Source organism: Panthera onca, chromosome X (genome assembly GCF_046562875.1).
Source record: "Panthera onca isolate mPanOnc1 chromosome X, mPanOnc1 haplotype 2, whole genome shotgun sequence".
NCBI classification, from domain to species: domain Eukaryota; kingdom Metazoa; phylum Chordata; class Mammalia; order Carnivora; family Felidae; genus Panthera; species Panthera onca.
Window position 1 is genome coordinate 108,136,682 of NC_138357.1, and position 9,997 is coordinate 108,146,678.

The window sequence follows — 9,997 nt, forward strand, 5'->3', positions numbered from 1 at the left end:
ATTCTTGAAAGTGCTGAGGATGTTAACGGCACCTAAAAATCATTTCTTAATATAACCTCCATTCTATCATTTAACATTAGAATGTTCTGATATATATTAATTTCCTTGCAAAAATAATCCAGGTTACTAGTCACTGAAATCCCTAATATTTTATCTCACTAGGATACTTACCATTTATGAAGGAAGCATCTTAATATCACTTAGAACCCTGACAGGACAGAGATTTATTATAAAAAATAAGATCAGAAGAAAATGGAAAATCCTGAAGACAAGATGAAAGGAAATTTGACATCTGAAAGTGCAAGAGAAATTAAGTAAAATAGATGTTCTGTTCACAGTCATCCATACAAGTATGTGAGAAAGCCCAGAGAGCGTGCAGGTTTAAAAAAATCATGAAAGTAAAAGGAAATTCCACTTTTACTGAGTTCTAAGTAGTTCTTTGAGGTTCAGTTTAATGACTGAATCCAAATCTACACTGAGTGTGGCAGGAGATCTCTGGTTAGTGAATTGTGGAGGGCAGGATGGTGCACAAACTCACCACTCCACCAATCCCGTGGTCTTGCAAAGACCACCTGTCCTCAGACTATGTTCTCAGGCAATAAAATAGCCCTTCCTAGGTCAAATGAAGCTATTCAGACCTTAGCATTATGAGTTTTGAAGATGAGCAGCATCTTAAAACGGTAAAAATCCACTATGATTGCATTACTGCCTGGGACAAAGTGTGAATGGAACTTTCCAAGTCCCTAACTTCATGCAATGGGCCATTGTACCAAATGTTATTTCTCTTTCCCATTTGATGGTCAGCAGCCAACCTCCAAATAAAATAGCCCTTAAGAAACCCAGTAAAACATTCATCTTCCATTTCAAACTTATCAGGGGAATTTAGGTACATTACACTACATATGAAAATCAGTACTGTTAGGAGGGAAAGAGGTACAGGTTGATTAGTGTGTTATAAGACAAATGACTGATTTTTTTTCCACTTTTGCTCAACACTGCACTGGCAAGGCTATTAGTTCACACCAAGTCCCTTTATGGCTATTAGGAAACTTCAGAGAAAGCAACCATCACCACCTTCAGTGAAAACACTGAAATCCATGGTAGTATCAGTCAAGATTCTCATCTGGCTAACAAGGCAGCAATGAGATGACACTTTTTCAAAGTTTCCAGTTTGGGGGCACGTGGGTGGCTCAGTGGGTTAAGCGTCCGACTTTGGCTCAGGCCATGATCTGACAGTTGGTGGGTTCAAGCTCCATGTCGGGCTCTGTGTTGACAGCTCACAGCCAGGAGTCTGCTTTGGATTCTGTGTCTCCCTCTCTCTGCCTCTCCCCTGTTCGTGCTCTGTCTCTGTCTCAAAAATAAACATCAAAAAAATTTTCAAAAAGTCTCCAGTTTGCCTCAGTGAACTACACAGGTAACCATCAAGGGCTTATGAGGCAGCACTCAAGGCCAGAGCCCCTGATCAGACAAAGTGGAAAGATTGTGGGAAGGGGTGCTGGTTAAATTCTGAAATTTGTTCCAACTGTGGTCACGTGAAGAAATACCCTTGAATCACACTGCATCACATCTTATGGGGACTTAGGATGGTTCATTCAGACTTTGTTTATTCAGATCCAGCATGATTATTTGATGTGTTGTCTACTTCCCACTAGAAACGTACTTCCCTTTGCTCCTCAAAACACTATTCTCTGTTGATTTTTCTCCAGCAGCTCTTTTAACTCCTTTGGGATTCCTCCTCTCTCTGCTACATTATTAAATTTTTGTCTACACCAGGCCTAGATCCTCACATCTCTACTAACTCCACCCTCCCTTCTTTAGTGATCATATCCATACCCAGAGCTTTTAAATCCCCCCTAATCTCATTTTTTATATATTTAAAAGACCTTGGCTTTCTTGCTCAACAACTGTATACTTTAATGTCGTTTTTCTTTTAGTTTCAAGTTAATTAGTCTTACTAAGAAAGGCAAGTATTCTTGGGGCACCTGGGTGGCTCAGTCAGTTAAGCAACTGATTCTTGATTTCAGCTCAGGTCATCGATGTCGCAGCTTGTGAGTTCAAGCCCCACATCAGGTTCTGTGCTGACAGCAGGAAGCCTGCTTGGGACTCTCTCCTTCTCTCTCAGCTCCTCCCCTGCTTGTGCTTACATGCTCTTTCCCTCCCTCCCTCCCTCTCTCTCTCTCTCTGTCAAAATAAACTTAAGAAGTGAAATTGTAAATTTTTTTTGTAAATTTACTTTTTATTAACAGGCTTTAATTCACTTTATATTTCTTGTATAAAACTGTATGTGGCCATACGTGGAGCCTGGGTTCCCTGCATGGAGACTTTGGTGTGGGTCTTTCCAAAGATGGTCAGTGAATTCCTAATAAAAGACTTGGTGAACACATTCTCTTTCCAGAGTTAAGAGGTAAAATAACTGTCGGGGCACCTGGATGGCTCAGTTGGTTGGGCGTCTGACACTGGCTCAGGTCATGATCTCCCAGTTAGTGGATTCAAGCCCTGCATCAGGCTCTGTGCTGACAGCTCAGAGCCTGGAGCCTACTTCTGATTCCGTGTCTCCCTCTCTCTGACCCTGTGCCACTTGTGTTCTCTCTCTCTCTCTCTCTCAAAAATAAAATAAAAATATTAAAAAAAAAAAGAGGTGAGATAACTGTAGGTCTTGGAAATGGCATCAAAAGAAGCCTTGGTGAAGTCACCCAGGGTGACAGTGCAGGCCCTAGCTGACGTGTAGGAGGCGTCAATACTGGCCATCATCAGTAGCTTCTTGGGCAGTGCCTCTGGGGGCACGATGAGACCCATGAGCAAAGAGCCACAGTGGCTGGTCACCTTGCATGGAACAGTGCGGGGCCTGCTGATCGTGTTCCCCCAGTAGTCTTGTCCCACAGGGACCATGGAAAGCTTGCCCAGGATGATGGCTCCACAGATGGTAGTGGCTACCTCCTTTGGAGTACTTAACACCCAAGAACGATTCATCCATTGTAATCTCTGATGTCAAGAAATGCCTTGAACCTGGTCCACTGGCCAGCATGGGTCTGCTTTTACACAGGTATAATCTTCAAAACACCATCCTTGCGGGATGCCCCCAGTTGAAAGTCAATGATGGGCAGGGAGAAGAGACAGATTTCCTCAAAGAGATTTGATCTTTATGTCCTTGACCAGGCAGCCCAGCTTGGTGATGGGGATCCACTCCTTGTTCTTGGCCTTGCCTCTGCGAGCTCCATGGCCTTGGCCCCAGATGGTGCTGCTGCTGGAGCCTACTCAGAAGCCACCCCAACACCCCATTCCAGGGCCCTTGCAACCACCCCCTCCAGGCCTTCCCACAGCACCAGCATCATCCGCCATTTAGTGTTTTCTCAAAGAAGAAGTGAACTCTTTGTAAATTTAAATTATTTGCCTTCTCCATTATCATCTCAATCATTCACTCTGGACTGCCAGCTACAGAAACATTACTGAGACCGACAAAAGATCATGCAAGATGGTTATAGTTACTTAAGAATATAAGAATACTCGGTGCAGTAGGTCATGCAATATTTTTCCTCACATGGCCCTGTTGTTTCTGTAACTATTTCCAACATCACACTAAACTCAGTATGCTTAACACGGAACTGATGCTCCTCTTTACCCCAAAGAGTGACTCCAATTGACCTATCCTTCTTCTACTAACTGGTCCCAGGCATACAAAGTTTAAAAAGCTCATTGACAGCTTTCTCAACCTCCAACTACTCCACAAATTCAATCAATTCCTCCCTCTCAATGCGTCTGAAATCCACCTCTGAATTTCCTCTTTAACTACCAGTATCCTAGACAAGGTTCATGTTACAATAGTCTGTTTGGCTTCTTTAATTTTAACACTTCAACCCAAAAAAGTAAACACTTTTACTTTCCACATATAAGTTTATCCCTATATCCCATTTTCTGGGACTAATTTTTGCCCAGGAGGAATGTTAGTAGTCAAGCCAGTAAATGAGCATCAAACTTGGTTTGACTCTTCGTTTCTTGTGAGTCCTTAATAACTGGATTCCTTTCCTTGTTCTCTATTCATATTTGATTACATTCTGCCACTGTTCTGGAGCCTCTCTTCTGACTGCAATGACTTCACATACATCCTAGCTTCCTAGAGTCTGCTTCTCCAGAACACACCATTGGATAGGCCCCAAATGAAGACAACTGCCTGAGCTTCTGCCATCCCGGAAGTGCTCAAGTCTCTGCCGAGCACCAGTACCTCTCCGCTGTGATCTTTTATTTGGTTTGGATTCTAACATGACCTCTTCGAAAAAATATCTGAGTCTAGTCCCATATTCAGAACAATGACCTTGGTTCAGCCTACAGATGTTCCCAGGTCACCTGAGTAACACACAGCAGTTACTAAAAATGAGTCATTAAAGAAAGCTGACATGTTTAAAACAAATGGTTCCATGGCAAAGCTAACCAGATTGAAAAACAAAAAACAAAACATCAGTTTTCACTTTCCATAAATAGGCATTTCTCATGATTCGACCATTAAAATCAGTCAACCAAATGCTTACATTTATAAATGTCATAAATGTGCAAATTTTTACTTCAAAGTAAGTGCTTTAAAACACTATTGCTAATTGAAAACTGAAAATGTCAACACTTTCCATTGTGTTTTATTATTTGAAGCCATTAGTGTTTTATGTCAGACACACAAATAAAACAATGCGGGATCTTTCCATTTCTAAGGTGATACTTGAAAATCACCCAGAATTTAATCACGCCTGCAAGAATACTTGTTGCAAAACTGACCTCAACGATCACGAAAGCTCTCTCATCTGACTCTTTGAGGTTTGTGCTGCTTGCATTTTCTTCTGAGTGACAGGACGGAAAGTCTTTTCTAATAATTATCAACATTGACAGAAGATGTAGCTAGTGCCAGGCTTTTTACAGCAGCGGGAAAAGCATGTAGCTGCATTTTTTGATACACTTAGGTGGTATTCACTAGTGGTACAGAATAGAAAGATACACAGAGGACAGCCAAGTAACGCTCGTGTTTGAAATAAAACTCTGTGCTTCGAATGATATTTTTCCTTAAGGGTCAAACATTTATTTTGATTTAAAAATTCTATTTTTCCCCAAGAATAACTGAAGACTGTTAAGGTAATGATTCTGCATGTGTTCAAACTTCTCACAGAGCCTTAATGAATACCCCCACCTCTCAATGCTCTTTTGCATTAGCTGAATCCTCTGGCCAATCAAGCCAACCTGTGGCTGGTCCAGCTCATTAGAGCCAGGGAAACTGATTCTGAGGGAATCATTGTATTCAGAGTGCTCTCAAGAGCTTCCTGTCCAATGTCAGGCCAAAGTCCTTGAGTGAAAGCCAAGAGTCAAAGCCAGGTAGACCAGAAAGAAGCATCACATCCACACAGAGAAGCAGGGTCACTGATGGCAGAGAGAGAGCCAAGAGTCAGAAGCCAGATGGATCTTGGGTTTGAGTGTGATCAAGTGGGAAGCAAACAAGACAGCTTTGGCACAACAGCCTTCCAAAAAAGGCAAGATCAACATGGTGGTCCTTCCAGCTCCACCACTGATATGTGTACAAAAGGCAGTCCAGCAGTACCTTTCAATATGATATGCTCCATTTAGATCATCACTTATGGAAAACAAGTCACTAACAAAATGAACACTTCACCTTCCAATAATTAAAGTCAGAATTTGTTTCAAGAATTAAAGATGAGTCAATCGAACACAATACAATCTATCTTATCCAAAACTCTGACTAACATTCTCTATTAATTGATTCATCTACACAACCATAATGCAATTATAACAGATGGTTGTAAGAAAGACCCTCAGGCTTTACAGCATTCTGAAGTACTTTCTTAGTGATGAATAAATCATATTTTGAATGGTTTGGAAGTCAACTGTAATCTATTTTTTTCTTAAATGAGAAATTAACTCAATTAAGCATTTTAATTACCTACTTATTATGCACAAGAGTCTATGACTAGACAAAAATGTAAACAGAACACTAAACAGGAGAAATAATGCTTCATTTCTGCTCTAAAGTTGTAAAATTAATACCTGACAGTTGTTAAACACACACTAAGTTCCTGGTACCACTTTTAATGCTTAACATGTATCACTTCCTTTAATCCAAATACCAATTTTAATACCTACTATTATGTTATACTTGAACACTGAGGCTTAAAGGTGTTAAATAACTTAGTCAAATTCACATGGCAGGTAAATAAAGGATGCACCATTCTTTTTTTTTTTTTTATTTATTTATTTATTTATTTTTTAATTTTTTAATATATGAAATTTACTGTCAAATTGGTTTCCATACAACACCTAGTGCTCATCCCAAAAGGTGCCCTCCTCAATACCCATCACCCACCCTGCCCTCCCTCCCACCCCCCATCAACCCTCAGTTTGTTCTCAGTTTTTAACAGTCTCTAATGCTTTGAGGATGCACCATTCTTGATATACAGATAGGTAGCAGATACACACGCAGGGACAAAAGGATAGAGAAAAGTAAATATTTCTGCTTATCCCTACAATTTTTAAATGACAAACTACATCACACTCAATTTATAATTGAGAAACTGAGACATAAAGAGAAATTAAAAGTCTTAGGGCATACAATGGAAATGGAATTCATTCCTGGCCTCTAAGGTTAAACTAAAAATGAAATATGAAACATATAGAATAAAACATGAAATATATGGAACTCCCAATACTTCAAAATTTTTGACATACAAAAATGACACTCTCTTATGTCTCAATTGATTACATCCTTCTACAAAACACTTAAAAGCACTATTGTATTGCCACAACATTAGAAGTCATATTACCCATACTGCCACTCCCTGTGAAATCCCTAATTTGGTACTGCTATCTGAATGATGCTTTTAGGCATGCACATAATATTCAAATCTATTTTAAATTTAGAAAGTATCAATTACTACAATGGTTTGATTCAAGTGGTAACTTAGTAACAATGTTTAAAACCTTAACACTTTTTATCTAAAACTTCCAAAATATTTTTTAACTAATACTTTACAAATTCCAGATCTTGGTGATGTGGGTAAGCTCTTGAATTACCCTTCAACAGCTTAGAAATGAAAACATACAAAACTCAAGTGGCTTTCCACTGTCATTCAATGAGCTGGCAGTGATAGTAACAGCTTGACTTACAGGACATTATTTATTCCGGGCCATACAGTCAACCTCACAATGTCACATCAGGGGACATATTTTGTTTGCCTTTCATATAATACATGACATACCTTCAACACTATTCCACCTCAGCAAGAATATTAAAAATAATTTGGTGATTAAACGTAATGAATGAACCAGATGAAAACGATAAAACACTAGCAATTCCAGTTGGCACATAGAGTGACACCACAGCTGGTGTCCAGCAGCACCATTCTCTCTCTCAACGCACAGTTCCAGTCACTGCAATATCCCTGGCTCACTTCACTTGCCATCTTCCATCTGGCTCCTTTCCTTTTTAGACCTGTTCCATGGTCAGTCAGGTGAAATCTCTCGGTTCCATTAACACTCACAAGTCATTTCACGTTTATGGACTGTGAAGTGTCTGATTTGTTCTATATGTCATGTGGCCAATACTGCACTCTAAATTCTGTGCCTCATTAAATGTTAGTTGAATAAAGGAATCCCTCATTATGCAAAGAGGACCTAGAAATACTGAGATGCTGGCAGGCCAGAAGACTTAACCAACTGAACTTGTCCTCTGGCGAAATGCCTGATCCTGAGAAAAGCCCCTCTTCGTGGTGACTCCACCAGTCTACGTTTTTCATGCACGGTAAGAACTTTCCACAGTTAGAGGATGCTAATACGTAGAGCTTCCCCTCTACATGGTCCTACATGCACACATTTCAGTTATCCCAACTTAGTTAAATATTAACTGTCCTGGACAATTTGATTCACATTTTGATTACCACAGTTTAGTAACTAGGAGAAATTGCTTCAAGTACAAAGACTCTAGCTCTTCAGTTCACAGATCATTCTGTATGCAACAGTCTTTGATCTCAATCAGCGACAAATCAAGTGCTTTCTTTCAAAGTCAGCCAGCGAGTGGTCAGGGGGTGTCTATTATTCAGTTCATACATAGACAGCAGAGGGTACGGTTGTGCTGCCCCTTAGTTTTCCCATGATAAACCCACTGACATCACTCAAAAATGGACAACCCAAATAGGAAAGTGGACAACAAAATGTAAGTGCAACAAGAAGTCAAATTCCAAGAGAACAAAAGTAGATTAAAAATAAAAATAAAATCGCTGATCATGACAATGTTAACACCCCCATCATTCAAGGGACTCCAGCTAAATATGAAGGCATAGGAACTTGGGAAAAGTGATCTTAGTGATATAATTTAAGGAAGTGGCTGTAACAAAAGGGATGAAGCTGTACTCGAGGAAGTGATGGCAGCAACAGAATGTTCCCAAGAAAGGAATTCTGGATATATTTCATGACAGTGAACAAGTAACAAAATATTAGAAGTTGATCCAATCTTTGAAAACAATATGATAATTCACCAAAGCATTGACAAGGTTCTATTGTATTCTAAGTTACATGGTAGGAAGAAAGCAAGCACTATTCATACTACTCTTGATAGGCTGTCTAAAACAAAATCCAACACTTTATCAGTGTTTCTTTGAAATTACAAGGTAGTATATAAACATTAGTTTTATTATTTTATTTACCTGTACATTAGCCGAAAATTAGAGAGCTGTAATATTTTGAAAGAATTTTCAAATGTCACACACAAAAAATCACAATTTCCCCCACTGATTATAAAGATCATTTTGCATGATTTGAAACGAAAATTAGAGAGCTGTAATATTTTGAAAGAATTTTCAAATGTCACACACAAAAAATCACAATTTCCCCCACTGATTATAAAGATCATTTTGCATGATTTGAAACCAAATAGTCATTTTTACCTCTTGCAGTACCTTCAAAGTGAGTACTTCCTGTTGTTTATTATGGGTCAAAGTTAATCTCCTGCTAAAAACTACAAATTATGTCCTAAACCAAACAGATAATGAATAATTATGTAGTTGAAGGCATTAGACAGCCATCAAGGCAGTGAAGACTACTGTGACCCGGTAAGAATAATCCAAGCAAAATCAAGTTCTAGAGAACCAGAGTCTCTGGAGCATCAAAAGTGTTCAGCACCTAAGTGTCAAGTGAATTAGTAACTGGATAATAAATAAAGGAACGAATTCAGTTTCCAACTAATCTTTTTTTTTTTTTTTAATTTTTGTATTTCATTGGGGCGCCTGGGGGGCTTAGTCGGTTAAGCGTCCGATTCTTGGTTTCAGCTCAGGTCATGATCTCACAGTTCATGACTTCCTAGGAATTGATTTGATATATTCAAATGCCCCATTTCTATATTGAACTTATTAAGACAATAATGCATAAGTAAAGTGAAAATCACCTATTTTATAAAATAACATATTAAGAAATGCAGCATTTCTTTTTCTGTCACATTTTGGGAAGCAACTGATGCTGCCATACTTTAATATCACCATCTTTAATTCACTGGAGCCAGGGTTGAGGCATCTAATGCAGCTTTCTGAACACTTTGTTGTTACTTTCATTCACCAAGATCGTTTGAGCCAAATCACCTTTTCACTTCATCTGTGATGCTGTCACTAATAACTATCACAACCCACAAACACGCATTCTGGTAACTACAGGGCTGCGTTTGCTTTGTATTCATCCTGTAAGAGGGTAGTTGTTGATATATAGCCACAAATTGCAGATTTTTAGTGTTCCTTAACAGGCTTGTTTTCTATTTGAGAATAGTTTACACATAATGTTACATTAGTTTCAGGTATATAACATAGTGATACGACATCTCTATACTCTGTTACGCTCACCAGAAATGAAGACACCACCTGTCACCATACAACAAATGCTATTACAGTATCATTGACTATATTCACTATGCTCTACCTCTTAGTCCCTTAACTTCTTGATTGCATAACTGTCAGCTTCCAAATACGAT

General features: G+C 39.0%; 1 pseudogene; it reads right to left on the reverse strand.

Annotated features, from left to right (window-relative positions):
* Positions 1-2,259: 2,259 nt before the first annotated feature.
* LOC145713822 (small ribosomal subunit protein uS5 pseudogene) lies at positions 2,260-3,339 on the reverse strand (annotated as a pseudogene).
* Between the last annotated feature and the right edge of the window lie 6,658 nt (positions 3,340-9,997).